The sequence below is a fragment of the Panthera tigris genome, chromosome B3, assembly GCF_018350195.1.
Source record: "Panthera tigris isolate Pti1 chromosome B3, P.tigris_Pti1_mat1.1, whole genome shotgun sequence".
Classification (NCBI taxonomy): Eukaryota; Metazoa; Chordata; class Mammalia; order Carnivora; family Felidae; genus Panthera; species Panthera tigris.
The window spans coordinates 1,108,580-1,125,467 of NC_056665.1; the positions used below are offsets into that span (position 1 = coordinate 1,108,580).

The 16,888-nt window shown below is 50.7% G+C and overlaps 1 protein-coding gene across 2 annotated transcripts in view; it reads left to right on the forward strand.

The window, feature by feature from the left end:
- Nucleotides 1-432: 432 nt before the first annotated feature.
- The window catches only part of ANKRD34C (ankyrin repeat domain 34C), a 28,768-nt gene continuing 12,312 nt past the window's right edge, over nucleotides 433-16,888 (forward strand). For both annotated transcript variants that reach the window (XM_042987873.1, XM_015535748.2), the window contains exons 1-2: nucleotides 433-630; nucleotides 15,896-16,156. The gene's annotated coding sequence lies outside the window, so the exon portion shown is untranslated. The remainder of the gene's footprint in view (nucleotides 631-15,895; nucleotides 16,157-16,888) is intronic.

Genomic DNA, 16,888 nt, shown 5'->3' on the forward strand with positions numbered 1-16,888 from the left:
TGCTGCGGGCTTTTGCAGGTACCGAGTGGTGGTCGAACCTTCTGAGACCCACTCACGCGTGCATCCTTTGCCCCACCCCAGTCCGGAGGCTTCCCGGGAGGGCTGGACTTGAACGACGGGGGTCTGATGCATGCCTCCGCCGGGTCTCCCCCCCCCGCCCCCAGGCTGGCTTGTTTTCGGAAAATCACTCCTATGCACAAGCGACTTACCCTTTGGGGGAAATTGAGAAATACAGAAAGGCAAAAGGAAAAAGGGCCAGCTGTAGTCCAATCACCCAGAGTAACCCTTCTCCACATTTTGATGTCTCCTGTTCTGCGTGAGTGTTCACATGAATTATACATGCACGTATGTGTGTGTGTTTATTTACATGCATCGGTTTGTGGAAATGCATACTTATGCAATGCGTGATTGTTCTTTAGAAAGAAAGCCGTCATATCACGTCTGTGAGCGCCGACTGTGGCCGCGCTGCCTGGATTCTGACCCGGCTCTGTCGTGTGCTGGCCGCGTGGCCCTGATCTTCACCCTTCGGAGCCTCCGTTTCCTCATCTGTCGACGGCCAAATTCTGGCTGATGAAAAACAGAATCTCATCATGCCTGGGACTGCAGTCTGCCTGGTCATTCGTGTTTCTGGTAAGTCCCGGCTTGCGCCCAGCCCTCTGAGGGTTGGTGTCCTGTGTGCGAGACTCCTGCACCATCTGGGCCGTCCCCCGGTCTGGGGCTCGGACCCCACCCCGCCTCTGATAGCCCATCACCTGTGCCGTGTCTTCAACTTCTGTCCATGCATTGGCTCCTTGCCGCAATCAGTATGACCAATTAACACGCTTGATGGGGTCCTGGAGCAAACGGTCAAGAAAGAATTCTCGAGGCGTCTTTGGCGCAAAAAAGGTGGTTTTATGAAAGCACAGGACAGGGCCCGGGGGCAGGGAGAGCCGCGCTGGGGTTGTGACGCGTGACTGCTTCTATACTTTTAAGTTAGTGGGCGTCAGGGACGGCGTGAGTCTCTAAGGAATTTGGAAGCAAGGCTTTCGGGCCCTTGAGGGGCGAGCTGCTGTTGAGATCAGGTTACCTGCAGTCTCTAAGGAAAGGACAAGGCGAAGGGAGTAGGGCAGCCACGAGTCCCTGGAGCAAGGTCCCGCTCTGCGTGTCTGGGGGCGTCTATCGGTGGCTGGGAGCGAGCGTTCAGGAGATTTAATTCAAGCTACGTTCCTCTTGCCTTTGTTTTCGTCATTATGTTGACTTTATCTTTTAATTTTTTAAAGTTTATTAATTTGGGAGGGGCGAGAGAGGGGGTGGGGTGACAATGGGGTGGACGGGTAGAGGGGAGGCAGGGAGAACCAGGCACGAGCAAGGAAAGAGCGACAGCTGTCCCGAGTGTGGGCGGGGAGGTCTGAGCACACCCGGGGCCAGACGCTGCAGGAGACAGGGAGGGTGAGTAGAGGCCTGGAGACATGAGGGTCAGGCCTCCCCCGGTGAGCTGGCGTCTGGGGAGGGAAGCGGCAGGCACGGGTCCCGGCCGTAAGGGTCTCAGTTAGGGTCCTCGGAGCCTCCGTTTCAGAAGATGGGCCTTGTGTGGCCACGCTTGACGAACCCTGAGCCCTTCCCTCCCTTTCCCAGGTGAGTGAGCGATGGGGCTGTCTCTGCCTCGGGCCTCAGCCTCCTGCCCCCAAGCCTGCTGAGCCTGCTTCTGGAAGAGGGGCCTCACCAGCCCAGTGCCGTACAGACAGCATCCGCCGTGTCAGGACTCGGGTTTTCCAGAGCCCCTGCATCAGAATAGCCTGGGACACTGCTTGTTAAAAGGGTAGGTCTGGGCCCCGCAAGGGGTACGCAGAGTCAGGATGTGTGTGCAAACTGACGTTCTCGGTAAGCTGGCCGAGTCGTTCCCACGCACATCAGAATTTGAGCATCGCTCCAAGGGGGGTCCCCGCACCAGGATCGCCCGGCAACTTGGTAGAAACGCGAGCCTCAGGCCTCGTGTCCACCTCCTGAATCTGGAGCTCTGGGGGCGGGCCCCACGCTGGGTCTTGACCAGCTTGCAGGGGATTCGGATGTGCGCTCAAGGGTCGGGACCACGAGGTCAAGGCAAAGGTCCTCGACCTCAGCTGCACGTTAGAAAAATCCCGAGGAGCTTATAGTGTTCCCAGTGCTCCCAGAGCCCCTGGTTTAGTTGGTCTGAGGAGGAGTCCGGGCCACCGTGAGCTCCTCAGGTGATCTGAACGCGTAGCCCTCGATGGTGGTTAACTGGGGGCCCTTTTGCATCCGTGGGACACTTGGTGGAGCCCGGAGACATTCCTGGTTGTCACGCTGGGGAGGGGTGCCGCTGGCATCCAGTGGGGGGAGGCCAGGGATGCTGCTGGGCGTCCTACAGTGTAAGCGATGGCCCCCTGCCACACCCTCCTCCCCCCACCCTGCATGGCTCCCCCCTCGTCCGCCAAGCCTTTGCTCAAACGTCACCTCACTGGGAAGTAAACAGCCCTCTAACCAGCACTCCCGACCTCTTTCACTTTGCTAAAAAAATTACAGAGTATCCGTGACCTTTTAGCATAACACATACTTTGTTTTTATTTTATTAAAATTTTTTTAATGTTTATTATTTTTGAGAGAGAGACAGAGCTCGAGCAGGGGAGGGGCAGAGAGAGAGAGAGAGAGGGAGACGCAGAATCCAAAACAGGATCCGGGCTCTGAGCGGTCAGCACAGAGCCCCACGCGGGGCTCGAACCTACGAACTGTGAGATCGTGACTTGAGCTGAAGTCGACGCTGAACCGACCGAGCCCCCAGGTGTCCCCACTTTGTTTTATATCTGTGTCACCTCTGACCACTTCGCTAGGCTTCACGAGGGCATCGAGTTTTGTTTCTTCATTGTTTCCCTAGTGACAATGTCTGGCACGTAATAAGCCCACAGTGAGTACTTGCTGAATGAATGAATGAATGAACGAATGAATGAACGAATATAGAATTCTACAATATAGAATTGCACCTGCAGGGACTGACTCAATTGGTGGAGCGACTCTTCATCTCCCGGTTGTGAGTTCAGGCCCCGTGTTGGGTGTAGACACGACCTAGAACTAAAATCTTTACAAATAAATAAAAATAAAATTGCACCCACAGTGTAATTGCAGTTTGATTAAAAAAAAAGTATGAAATATTTGCCATTTTATTTTCTAAAAACTGTGACATGACAGGCGTTTGCATATTTTGCGATGCTTTTCTTTTCCTCCCCTTGTCCCTGAAAGAATATTCTGGGGGCGCCTGGGTGGCTCAGTCAGTTGAGCGTCCGACTCTTTTTTTTTTAATTTATTTATTTCGAGAGAGCGAGCGGGAGCAGGGGAGGGGCAGAGAGAGGGTCCCAAGCAGGCTCCACACCGTCAGCACAGAGCCTGACCCGCGGCTTGAGCTCCAGCACCGTGAGACCATGTCCTGAGCCCAAGTCGGACGCTTAACCAACTGAGCATCCCCTCCCGGCCCCAGGAGCTCCAAGCGTCTGACTCGATTTCGGCCCAGGTCATGATCTCACGTTTTGTGGGTTCGAGCTCCATGTGGGGCTCTGTGCTGACAGTGTGGGGGAAAAGAAAAGTGCTGTCACCGTTTGCTGGCTCCTTCCCCTCCCCCAGCCCGGACTCTCCCTGGGGACGCCGGGCAAAGGGGCGGAAAGTGAAGGGTGAGCTACCAGGTGGGGCTCGAGCCCAAATGTGCTGGCGGGAAGGGGACGGAGGCCTCCGAGGAGGAAGACAGACTTGGAGACGGCTTGTGGGGTTGGCAGAGCGCTGGCGGTGGCTGGGAGGGCGACCGAGAGGGCTTTGGGGCGGCTGCAGGTGCTGGGGTCCAGAGGCCGTGGACGGGAAGGGGACGTTTAGGAAGTGCTTCTATGGATTAGAAATTGGACGTCTTTTGATTCTCTTTGAGCATCTCCAGTGGAGACCTCAGGTGCTTTTGATGACTCGCGGAAAGTGATTTTTTACGCCACATAACTGGGCTGGGACTGCACCGCGTGGGCCCCTGGCTTTTGCGGGAAAGAAATACATGGTGATGTGACAGGTGGTTTGTTGAAGGTGGCGGTTCGTGTGAAATTTATGGTGTTTCTGTACTTTTTCACATTTCTCGACTATAAATGTGTCCCTTTTATAATAAAGACACACAGGCTCTGACGGTTTTCTGTCCCTTTGTCCTTTGAAGAGTCTCTGTGTGGCAGGCAGTAGCTGTGGGGGGCCACTGTCCTCGCCTGTCTGGCCGCAGCCCCGGGGCCGGGGACGGAGCGTGGCCTGGCTGCAGTGACCTTGCTCGGCCCCTCTTCTGACCCCCACGCGACTCCCCCTCGGGCCGCTCTGCTCTGTGCTCGCCTCGGCAGCCAGCTGCTTTGGGTCACGTCCCCGGTCTTAGCTCCGGGGCCTTAGGACTGGATCACCCCTGGTGTCCCCCGGATGGGGGTTTGGTTACTGGCTATACCCATGGGACTCGCCTTACAGAATTCCATCGTGCTGCTGAGCTGAGGCTGTTTTTCCAGGTCGTAGGAGATGTGGCTTCTGGCTGCCCGCCCACGGTGACCAGTGGCCCTGCTTCACCCGGGACTGAGAGGGTTCTTGCGTGGGACCCAGGCCTTTTCAGTGCTGAAACCGAGAGTCCCTGACAAATTGGGACGAGCTGGTCCCTGCTGCTCCCCCGGCACCGGTGGACTTGACCGCCATTGTCTCAGTCCGCTCCTGGCACGTAGCCCTGAGGACAAGGGTGCTGTCTCCACAATGGGGGGGCGGGGCATGCCCCTTCCTCTCCTGGAGCAGGGCGGGAACCGGATTAGAATGCAGGGACGTCCCTCCACATCTGTCAGTGTAGAGGGAGTGAGAAAGGACGGCTCGGAGGGTCCTCTGCTCGGGGGCGCACCTCCCCCCCCCTCCCCCGCCCCGCCAGTGTGCACAGCGCTCCCGGGGTCTGCGAGCCAGAGCTGCGTCTACACAACATGCGGGCCGGGCGCGTCCTGGAACTTGGCACGTGTGAAGGTACTGGGGGGGGGGGGTGCTGGGGAGGGTTTTCAGACAAAGAACGGCAAGACGCTCACAGGACCCGAAGCACGAGCTGACAGCTTCTAACTAGGTTAGCGAAACAAGGCCGCGCCTCGCCGGGAACCGCCAGCACCGCTCTATTTTGGGCATTTCAGAGGAACACTGGCGATCAGGACTTATCCCGGATAGAGCGGCTCTTTGGGGACATTCATTTTTGCTGAAATATTTGCCGAGTGTTTGTATCAAGCGCCTCAAATCTGAGAAGGTGAAAACGGTTTCCGCAGGAGCCTTCGGAACAGGGTGGGGAGGAAGCCGATGGTGACCCCGTCTCCGCGAGGACGCCTTCCGCGCGGTCTGCACAGACACAGGCGATGGGAGGGGGAGGGGCCGGGCCAGGCACAGACCCAGCGCTGTGGGCTCGCTGCCCCTGCTGCTTCCCATAGTCCACTTTCCCCAAAGGGCAGGATGGGTCCTCGCTCCTGCTGGGCGAGCACGGCATCAGGGACCGCGGACCCGCTCACTAGCAGCCTCCCCCTGCCCCCCTACCGGACCCCCCACCCTGCACGCGCCCCCTGCAGCCAGCCTCGCCCTGCCCCTAGAGGAGGGAGCACCCATGAGGGCGCTGGGACGTCCACGGTGATGGTGACATTCTGGCTGGGGCGTCCTGGAGGAGACGTGGTGTGCCTCACCCGGCCTCCACGTTCCGTCAGCTGGAGAAGCTTTGAAAGCATCTCCGTGCTCGGGCCCCACTCCGTTCGACGCAGCGTCTTCCGAGGGGGGGACCCAAGTAACTCAGCGGGCGTCCCACCTTCCTGTGCTTCGGGCCGCCCGCCCCGGAGACGTTCCTCTCCTGAGTCAGCAGGCCTGGAAGCGGCCTGGGATTCTGCGTTGCTAACAATCCCAGGCGATGCTGCGGCTGCTGGAACCACAGAGAGCAGGACGTCGTAGAGAGAACGCGCTGGGCCCGTCGCGGGGAGCCGGAGGGTGGCTTTGATGGCCACGACCTCTGGGCCTGGGTGACGCGAAGGCCGGCTTCTCCACCCACGCAGAATGTCAGTTGGGCAAGGTGTCTGCCTCTTCCAGCCCAGCCGGGCCACGGCTCCGGGGGTGCGGACGGCAGGCGCTAGAGTCCCCTGCCTGCTCACAGGGGCGGGTCGTTTCCCAGAACTTTGAGAGCCTTTGTTGGACGTAACCATGACAAAAATTAATATACACACTTACAATTACATTCTATTAAAAGCAAAGGTAATAGATACTCAGAATTCCTCCCTTCCTAATTATTTGGCGCATTCCACTGCCGTCTGTGCTCCCGTGGCTCCCTGGATCTGCTGTGTCTGCACGGTGGGAACGGCATGGTGTGCCTCTGTCCCCAGTTCTGCATCATGACGGCCTGTTGGCAGCTTGGAATCGGACATTCTGGAAGCATCTGCACAACCGAATTGGCAGGTGTAACAACCCGGGGCTTGACTTACTGCTTTACTGATTGTCCACACTATCAGTGTTTCGTTCCGGAAGCATGCTTGTAATCCAAAGCACTCATATATCAAAGCGAATTCCCCTATAAGAAATAATGGAAACTCGGGTGAATGGTTCCACAACCCAAAAATATTCATATAAAAACGATTACAATACTGTCATCTAATACAAAATAATAAAGAAAATACAAAATATAAAGAAAAATAAACAAATTAACCAGCACTTACCTTCGAAAACCTTCGTGGCTGGTGTGAGGGAGACAAGAGAGAGAGGAGGGTCACTGTGGAGGACGACTTTCACCGTCACTAACGGATGTTGACTACAGTACAGTATTACTGAACTCTTGTCATAGACTATATCGAATATAACTGGCAATAAGGCAGCAGAGGAAAGGGTCTGTATCAGCAGGCAGCCTGACCTGGAGTGAGCAAAGCGTTCCTAAGCTCCCTCTTGGATGCAAAAGCAAAGGACTGTCCACAGGTGCTTGGAAGTGACAAAAAATACATGAGTGCCAGTTACGGGCACCTTCCAACGTGCTGAAAAATCACAGATTTCTGCCAAACGCCACGGCCTGAGACCGAGCATCCGAGCATGGGACACAATCACCCACAATCCCACAGTGAGAGAGAGAGAGAGAGAAGAACCATTCGCTCAGTTGTGATCTTGTGACATTCGGCATCACGTCCTACTCGTATTGCAAGACATCGCTCGTTTATCAAGTTAAAATGTATTAGAAATGTTTGCTAGTCTTGCGGAACCTTCACAGAAAAATTCCTCACAATCCAAGGTTTCTCTGTATATCAATGAAAGAGTTATAATAACGCAGATCAGACTTAAAGTTAGTGGGGAAACGGAAACAGGTTTTGAGTGTCACGAATGTAATTCGTATGGGGTGAGAGATAGTTTAACAGATCACATATCTGATGGTACGACAGTAAATTTTGGAGGGAAGGAGTTGGTGGAAGGGGACAAAAGTCCATTTGTGAGATTGTGCTTGGACTGCATTTGTAGACTGACTGGGGATATAAGAGTTTGTTAAAAATCAATGAAACCGGGGTGCCTGGGTGGCTCAGTCGGTTGGGCATCCGACTTCAGCTCAGGTCATGATCTCACAGTCTGTGAGTTTGATGCCACGTCAGGCCCTGTGCTGACGGCTCAGAGCCTGGAGCCTGCTTCGGATTCTGTGTCTCCCTCTCTCTCTGCCCCTCCCCCGCTTATGTTCTGAATCTCCCATTGTCAAAAATGAATAAATGTTAAAAAAAAATTTTTTTTTTAAATCAATGAAACCATTCTATGAAAATCAATTGATTATACAGAATTTACAGAACATATTGTGTATTTTATTCTTTTTTTTTTTTTAATTTTTTTAACGTTTTTTTAAATTTATTTTTGAGACAGAGAGAGACAGAGCATGAACAGGGGAGGGGCAGAGAGAGAGGGAGACACAGAATTGGAAACAGGCTCCAGGCTCTGAGCTGTCAGCACAGAGCCCGACGCGGGGCTCGAACTCACAGACCGTGAGATCATGACCTGAGCCGAAGTCGGACACTTAACCGACCGAGCCACCCAGGCGCCCCATGTGTATTTTATTCTTATATGTAAGTAGAGTATTACATGTCATTTATATCAAGTTTAGAATAAACTTTTGTAGGTGTGTGTGTGTGTGTGTGTGTGCACATACGTACACAAATACACATGTATATATCTTTACTCATACACAAATCCACAAGTCCTCACTGGGTACCAACTTACATCAATATGACTGCTTTCCATAGGCTGGTGCCCAGAGTTTTGAGGGGCTTCAGGGGAGTCTTACTGCTTAGGAAGCCAAGTGCCATGATGGTTTCCCATGATGGTTGCTTTGAAATATAATGTCCCTTCTAAGAGGCCTATTTCCCTCACCAGAATGGGTAATCCAGCCAATTGCTAAGTGTTTCCATGCTTACAGCACACACTTGAAGAAATAAAAACCAACCAACCAACCAACCAACCAGGAGTTATTTCCAGAAAACACCTCTTGTTCTCCTAGGAACCTCATCCAAGGGGAAAAGCTGTGAGTGTTGTGGGGAGAGAGTCATTAATGAACAGACACAGGTGACTGAACTCAGAAAGCTTATGTTGAGCTTGTGTAGACGGGCTTGTTCTTGGGCCACCATAACAAGACGCTGTAGATCGTGTGTCTCAAACAACAGACGTTTATGTCTCATAGATCAGGAGTCTAAAAAGTCTAAGACCAAGGTGCCAACTGATCGGGTGCCTGGTGAGGGCTCCTTATCTTCCCTCGGTGTCGGGATATGGTGGAGAGAGAGGAAGCAAGCTCCCTCTGTCTCTTCTTATCAGCCCACCAACCCATCACGAGGGCCCCCCCATGACCTCATCTAACCCTAACTGCCTCCCAAAGGCCCACCTCCAAGTACCATCCATCACATGGATGTTAGGCCTCAACACAGGAATACTGGGAGGCCGGGGGTGGGGTGGGGTGGACATGCAACTCAGCCCATCAGCCCATTGCACAGAGTGAGGCCGGAGGCTCCCAGGCCTCTCTGAAGGTCTGCAGTGTGGTTCCACGCCAGGCTGCGGTCTTAAAAAAGAACATGAGACTTTTCACTGGAAATACAGACCTCCCAATTTATTTTCAGCAAAAAGAAGATTGTTCGGTAGTGTCGTTGCGATTGGAAACAAACCACTATTTGATGAAAAATGTAGCCTTTACTATCTAAGATGATTTTGAGGTTGATCGGAAAGAGCAAATCTGTGGTTAAATTCAGGACGTTTGGAAAGGGCGTTTAAGGAGAAATACATGCCATTACATCCGAAACTGTAAACTGCTGACAGTGAGAACGAGGTGGTACAAGGAGGGGCAGGTGGGTCGACAGAATAGCACAGAACGGGACGCTCACGAATAAAGTCGAGTTTTCGTGACATTCAAAAGCGGTGGGGAGAAGAGAGATTTCTTCACTGGGGTAGTGAGTCTGTGACTGGGAGCATGGTTCATCTCAATGCACTGAACAAATGACAGACTAGAAGGAGCAAACATCTGACTCCAAACCCCAAACCCCAAACCCCAGAGCCTCAGGAGGAACCTGGATCTTTCATAGTCTTGAGGCCAGGGCACTGTAAGTGTGGCGTCTGGAAGGCGAGAGTTTTAAAGGAAAATAAAGAAAGATTTAGACAATTTAAAAAGTAAAAACTTACGATAAAACTAAAACACAAAACACTGGAAAATATTTGTAATGTGTATGACAGATTAAGAACATAAATACAAAATATGGAGAAAGCTTAAAAAATTAAGAAGTCAGAAAAATGGGAAAGGATATAAGCAGTCGATCTCACACACATGTGCACATATAAACATAATACAGACAACAGGTAAACACAGTACATCAACATCATTAGTAACTGAAGAAATACAAAACTAAGATATATATATATATATATATATATATATATATATATGTATTTGTTTTTTTTTTCCTGCTAATCAGATTGTTAGGGATTAAAAAGCTTGATGTTATCTAGACCCCATGAGGGGGTACGACAATGGTTAGTATTGTGCTCTGTTGATGACAGTATAAATTTTTATAATCTTTCTGGAAGATTGTCTAGAAATATTTATTAATATGTTTATTCTTTTCCCCACATTCACTCGGCAGTTTCTTTTGTAGATATTTACTCCTAGAGACTAGCCGGGCAAACGTATTATAGTTGTTTATCACGATGAAAACTTAGACATAACTTAGAATGTGCATCTCCTGTAGATGGGTTAAATAAATTATAATATATTTATACAATGGACTCATTGAAACCTATTATGTGTGTTACAGTCATTAACAGAAAAACAGTTTCATTATAGAGTATATTATTAAAAGTATGGCAGGACACCATTTGCATGAGATTTTTATATACATTTATTAAACAGAATTTCTGGAAAGATGTTCCCCAAAATGTTAACAATGGTTAACTCTGCAAAGAAGAATTTCAAGTGATTTTCTATTTTCTTTGTACTTTTCTATCTTCTTTAAAATTTCTAATTGTATTAAAGTGTCGTATTTTTCAAAAAGTGATTTTCGTTTTGAAGACAAAAAAGAGGGGGATTGACAAAGTTGTACCTGGAAGATACTTTGTATCCTTGAATAAAGTCAATTGTATGCAAAGAAGAGTAAGACAGAATTAACTATGAATTCAACTCAAAAAGCTAAGAAAACAAACAGCAAGAGAAACAGGAAAACAAGGGTAGGGAATTAATAGGAATGAAAGTAAAACATAGTGAATTGAAACTAGAAAAATACTACAATTAACAAATGTCAGAGATCTGTCTTTGGAAGAAAAACAATGAAATAGGTAAGCCCTGGTCGGGTCTCACCAAGAAAAAAGAGAAAGGAAGCCCCACAGAGCCAACACTGGGAATGCCAGAGGGTATGATCATGGACAAAGAGAAAAGCTTACAAGCACGCCTCTCAAACTGGCAAATATTTTAAAAAAATAGTATTACTGTAGGACTCCGAAATCTGACTTTGGGGTATTTATCCAAAGGAAATAATCACAAGATAGGTACATAGAGAGATCGATCGATATATAGATGGAAGGGAGACATCAGAGACAGAGAGAGAGACAGAGACAGAGAGGCAAAGAGAAAGACAAGAGACAGAGAGAAGGCAAAGAGATAGAGAGAGACATGAAAGAGAGAGACAGAGAGAGAGGCAAGGAGACAAAGACAAAGAGACACAGAGACAGAGACAGGCAGACAGAGAGGCAGACAGAGACAGAGAGAGAGACAGGAAAAGAGGGAGAGGGAGAGGCATATAAAACCCATTATGAACTCCCATGAATAACTGGTGAATAATAGTGCTCATTTCTGGATAAGGAAATTATGAACAATTTTATTTACTTTATGTCCATTTTGTAATCAACTGTGAATCACCAGTACACCAAGAGAAAATTTAGAAGGTATAAATGAGCAATTGACAGAAAAATAGGCAATAAACACTTCTTTAAAATTCAGCCATGACTAGTAGTAAAAGAAATACAAACGAGAACAATGACCTAATACATTTTTAATTATCACGTTAGCAAGTTTCTTCAACAATGAGATCTCATAAGGTGGAGGATGCACTTAGCCATGAGCAAGGGGTAATGAAAAGTGGTACGGCCTTCACGGAGCAGCCCTTTGCACTCTGTATGCAAATGGTAAAGTTTTGCATACCTTTCCCTCGGGAACCTCAAGTATTTTGCTCTTAGGGAATAATTCTGAAATTTGAAAAAGACCGACGAAAGGGCCTTCACCGGAGTGTGGTTTACGACAGAGAGAAGCCACGGGAGAGCGTCACATCTGAAACAGAGTTGGTTAAAGGTATTGCGGTTCACGCGCACACTCATGTCTCACGCAGCCACTGACAAGGCAGTAGAAGAGCTCGCAGTCGTGTGGAAATAAGTCACAGAGGAACAGACCTCTAGATGGATGGCTTCGTAGCTGATTTTTAAGGAAACGAGACTAACACAGCGTACTCTGTTGTTTAATTCTAGTTTTATAAATTATACTTGTGTATTATAAATATTATATCAGCCTCTTTTTCTTGCTCATCGGCACCTCCCGAGTGTTTAATAACAAGCACTGTGACAGTCGTATTATTCATTTCCGATCTGGCATTAGACCAGACCAAGGAAAGGAAGCATCTCTTGATCTAAGCCAATCATAGCAATCTGGCTTCCCGTTTTCCCAGCGTCCTCAGATATGTCCCATTTCTAATAGATTCAAGGAGAACCCGGCTGTGCGATGTACTTCTGGGAAAGGCTTGCCCTTCGGATAAGAGGAGAGATGTGATTGCCTCCACTCCTTCCCAGTGGTCTGTCTGGGATGTGGATGTTATGGCTTGAGCTGACGGCAGCCTTCTGGAAAACTCCAGGGGGATGCCACAGGCATCAACTGCTGGCCCTGGGAGTTTTGAACCTCTGAACCATCATCAGCAGTGGCCCACCTTCAGACATGCTGTTGTGTAAGAAGATCAGTCCCTCTTTGTTTGAGACGGGCGTTCTGATACTTGCTGCAAAAAGCATATCCGATTTACGTGTGCAATAAACGCATTTGAAAGAAACTTTTTTTTTTAACATTAAAGGTGGGCTAAAAGGACTGGAAGAACATGTCCATATCTTATCTGTATTTTCTAGGCAATACCGATAACACACTTACAATAACAATCTAGTAAGTTATTTAAAAATGTGTAATAGCCTGGAACACATCCAATCCCACGACACTGACCTCAAGAGACCTAGTAGACCTGGAATTGATTTGCTGTGTGATCTTGGGAAAACGCCTCATGGCTCTAGAACATAGCCTCCAAATCTGTGTACAGACAATGAATCAGAGGACTTAAGGCTCCTTGCTTACAGCTCCAGCCAAGCAGCTCAGTATTGACCTCTGAGTCTGTCTTCCCTACGGACAGTGACTGACCAAAAGTGTACTCTGTGCAGGGAACCCGTTCAGGCTGGGAAATAAACACTGTCCCTGCCCTGGCTTGGAACGGAGTGTATACTCATGGACACAGAGAAGACGCTGGTGATTACCAGACACAGGATGGGGTGGGGAGCAAAACGGGAGAAGGCTAAAAAGTACAAACTCCCAGCTACAAAATAAGTCACGGGGATGTGATGTATCGCATGGGGACTATGGTTAGTAATAGGTTCTATATTATTACTTGAAGCTATTTTTTTAAATGTTTATTTTTGAGGGAGCGCAAGCAGAGGAGGGGAAGAGAGGGGGTGACAGAGGATCTTTAGTGGGCTCTGTGCTGACAGGCTGATAGCAGCGGGCCCGGTGTGGGGCTTGAACTCATGAACCATGGGATCGTGACCTGAGCCAAAGTCAGACGCTCAACCAACAGCCACCCAGGCACCCCCATATATTTGCAAGTTGCTAAGAGAGTAGATCTTAGACGTTTTCATCACCAGAAAAAAATTGTAACTATGGTTAATCAGATTACCGTGGTGATCATTTTGCAAGATGTACATACAAATACTGAATCATGACGTTGTGCATCTGAAACTAATACGTTATATGTCAATTATCTCTAAAAACAAACAGAAAAACAAAAACAGTGCGTGGGAAGCATGGCACCAAGGATCACTTTCTAATGTTCTTTGTGGCATCAGAATACTGTCTGACGTGATTCTCCTCTGTTAAGAGTGGAGCAAACCCTCCCCTAAGCCTCCCAACCAAAGCCCTAATTCTGCAGCACGCTCTAGCACCTTCTTGCTAAGATGCCCAATGCGTCCCGTCCAGTTATACACCTGCAAGTGTGTTCCTGGAGGTCTCAGGCTAGGAGGCATTGCCTACAGTGGGGATTCTTTTCTGCTACTACTAGTAAGGCTTATTTTTTGAAAATTGTTATTGTTGTTGTCAATCAAGTGGGTCTAGCACGTAGGGTGCATCTCTGGCAAAGGGGCGGAGACTCCACCAGAAGGCGGATTTGGAGGAGCATGCAAAACGTTTGCCTCGTGTCCTTTTGTGTGAACTGGGGGTCATGGAACAGCAGACCACTGATTCTCACACACACACACACACACACGCCCAGAGACATGCCGACAAATCCAGATTTTTAGAAGGGCCCTCCACGAAGGCAGAGAACTTGTCTTTCTTGTTCACAGCTCAGTCTCCAGCATGTACCAAAAATAAAATAAAATAAAATAAAATTTAAAAAATAACAATAAAATGAAATAAAATAAAAAATAAAATAAAATGAAATAAAATAGAAAATAATAAAATAAAGTAATAAAATAAAATAGTGAAATAATAAAAATAAAAAATAAAATAAAATGCAGATTTGGTCACACGGCCCAAACTCGATACGTTTTTCTTGAATAATAAGTGAATTCAAACACCCCGAAAGTCTTTCTAACAGTTTACTTTGAATATTACTGGATCAGGTAGACAAACACAGCTAAGACCTAGAGAGCGCCGACTGTCTACCAGGCAGAGCACGGGACATTTTACGTATGTTAGCTGCCCCTCCTCCCTGGCCTGATGAAGCAGACCCTTTCTTTCCTTTTTTTCCTTTTTCTGGTCGAGTACAGTTGACACGTGTTAAATGTTGTATTAGTTTCGGGTGCAGCACAGTGATTCGGCCACTTGATAGGTGCCGCCATGCTCACCATAAACGCGGCTTCCATCTACAGTAGATGCTATTATTAATTCAGTTTTATGGAGGTGGAAACTGAGGTACAGACCGGTTAGTGACTCACCAGAGATGCACGGCTGGCAAGTGGTTGGGTTGGGATTTCAGTCCATGCAGTCTGACTCCGGAGTTGGCTCAGCTTCACCAATCCCGTCCTGCCTTGCGGTACAAAGTACAGGTGTAGAGGGTAGTAATAGGTCATGAACTTCACGGGTGTATTCGCATGCATGTATCCAAAAGCACGCATTGTTTCCTTCAGTTGAACAGTCGTTCACTGTTTCCTGCAAGGAGTAGGAGGAAAAATGCTTTCTGAGTTTATCGGTCCTTTAACGGGCCGCAAAATGGAACTTAGGCAGATCCCGTAATTCAACCACAACAAAGTAAACACCAAAACGACTAGGGGGAAAGGCAACCATGTCGGAATGGAAAGGGGGTGTAAGGACACGTTTGGAAGAGATGAAAAATTACAAGGTGGTGACAGGTGTAGCTGTGAGAGTCCGCCGTTGTGAACGAGGTGGGCAATTTTGTAGGAAAATGTAAATGACTACGATTGACCCAAGGAGGAGGAGGGCCTTTCCTGTAGGAAACACTCACCCCACGCGTGCAGGTTTTCACCCAGACATGGGGGGGCAGGCCTCCGCGAAGCCGGGGCGCAGGCGCGCTCACCTTGCAGATACGATGCCAAGTGCTTTGAGTCCCGGGCACCTGGAGCAGGTGCGCTGAAGGGCGGGGCTGGGATGGAAACAGATCCTCGAGCCCACCCCCCTCCCCTGAGTCTTACCGCCACAGCCCCCCTCTTCCCGTCTTCTCCCGCCCACGCTGTGGGCGGACGTCCTGGATCCCAGGGCCTTTGACGAAGGAAGCCCCAGGAAGGCGGAACAGCGTGGACAGCAGAGGATCCCTCCCGGGGTCCGGCACGTGCGGCGTCAGGCTCGCGGCGCGCGCGCCCCTCTACCGCCCCGGGGTCGCCGCGCCCACGCCCGGGGGCCCCCACCCGGCTGGGGCGGAGCCTGGCCGCCGCGGTCGGGGTGCGGGCGGGGCGGCGGGCGCCTCCGCCCGCCCCCGCCGCCCCCGCGGTGCTCGCTCCTCCCCGGCGCACCCGCCCACACGGCCGCGCTCGGGGCGCGGGCGGGCGGCAGCGCTCGCCAGCCAGCCGGCGGGGCCCCGGGACGGCGCGCAGGGCCGGGCTGCGCAGGAGACCTGCAAGCCAGAGCTGGGCGAGACCGTCGTCTCCCACGCCTCCTTCTTTCTCTTTAAAGAAACTGCCGTGTTCTCGCTTGAACTGGGAGAAGCGAGGGGTGACGCAGAGGCTTTACTGACGAGCCTTGAAGTTCCGGGCAAGTCATTCTACAGGACCCGCGAGGCCCGGCGCGAACCCAGCGCCCGCGCGGGTCAGCCTGGCAGCGCCCTTCGGTAAGCGGCCCGAAGCCAAGCCGAGGGCCCCTGACTTCGCTTCTGGAGCAATGACACTACCGGTGGCCTGCACTCAGGTGGCCTCGTTTGGTGAGCACCCCCAGCAGGTAAGCGCACCCGCAGGGGTCTCCGGTGGCTCACTGTGTGAGAGGGATCTTGCGCTCCCCGAAAGTCAGCCCGCGCTGCTGAGCCGCAGGCAGGAGTGGGAGGCTGGAGGGGGGAAGTCTGGTTTTATCACAGGAAACTGTGGGAGAAGGGTGTGGAACACGGGTTTACATTTTTCATTTTTGCACTGACGCGTGGGGGCGAGGTGCGCAGGGGCCTGGATTTTTGGTTGCGGAGCGGGGCTGGGCGATAGGCGTCTGGGTCTCTGCAGGCACTGAAGGGGGAGCAAAGCTTACATGTTTGCAGAAACCTCTGAGGATCGGCAGGGTGGTGAGAGGTTGTGATCCCGAGAATGCTCCAGAAATTGTAAAGAGTTTGAAGGCGAGCATTTCAGAGCAGGGATGGAGACGCACTTACCGCGCAGGGCCTTCTGGAAGCTGCGCACAGAGCCGGCGGCGTGGAGCGCGCCCCGCCGGCGTCCAGCACCTCGGACAGCGCCGGGCAGCGCGCAGAGCCCGGGCCGCCGCCCCCACCCTTGGCGGGGCGGGGGGGGGGGGGGGAAACGGTAACGCGGAGCTCTGCGTCGGATTCGCCTCTAACTGCTTCCCGTGACTGCAGAAGGAAGAGGCGGGGTATAAAATATCCCCAAGCTGCCGCGAATGCTACGGCCGAGCGCGGTGGCCTCCTGGATTTTGAAAGGCGCACCCAAACTCCTTCAAGATCTAACATTATGG